Source organism: Bison bison, unplaced genomic scaffold (genome assembly GCF_000754665.1).
Source record: "Bison bison bison isolate TAMUID 2011002044 unplaced genomic scaffold, Bison_UMD1.0 scf7180017864371, whole genome shotgun sequence".
NCBI classification, from domain to species: domain Eukaryota; kingdom Metazoa; phylum Chordata; class Mammalia; order Artiodactyla; family Bovidae; genus Bison; species Bison bison.
Window position 1 is genome coordinate 8,574,717 of NW_011494943.1, and position 535 is coordinate 8,575,251.

A 535-nucleotide genomic window follows, 5' to 3' on the forward strand; every position below is an offset into this window, starting at 1 on the left:
GGTGCCGGGAGCCGGCGAGAGACACTCCACTCGTGACAAAGGTCATGAGGAAGGAGGCTCGGCATATGCAAAGGCGGGATCGAGCCTCAGGAGTCCCCCCGGATATTCTCGAGCATCTACCCCCAAAACACCAGAGTCTGCCTACTTTATTGCTTTGTGCTCTCACCTCTGACTTTACTGGGGGCTGTCCCCTACCACCATCTCACTTTCTCTGTCAAAGAGCTAACTTACAGCTCCAATTAATAAAGTTCCTGGGCAATTAGGAGTGTTTAAATCCAAACCCCTCACATAGCTCTCTAACTCGCCTGACAAGTTTACCCAGACTCCTACAGCTATGCATATGATTGTTAACAGTCTCCCAGCCTCGAGAGGCACGGGAAGCTTAAGATATTCAAATAGCTTAGAACCTCTCAGAGAGTTAGAAACTGTCAGAATAAACTAGTAAAAGATTTCATTGATGAGCCAATGCTTGCTGCCAAGTTTTCACATCCCCTGAATTGTAACCCTTGAATATGTATTAATTAATAGTTGGTAT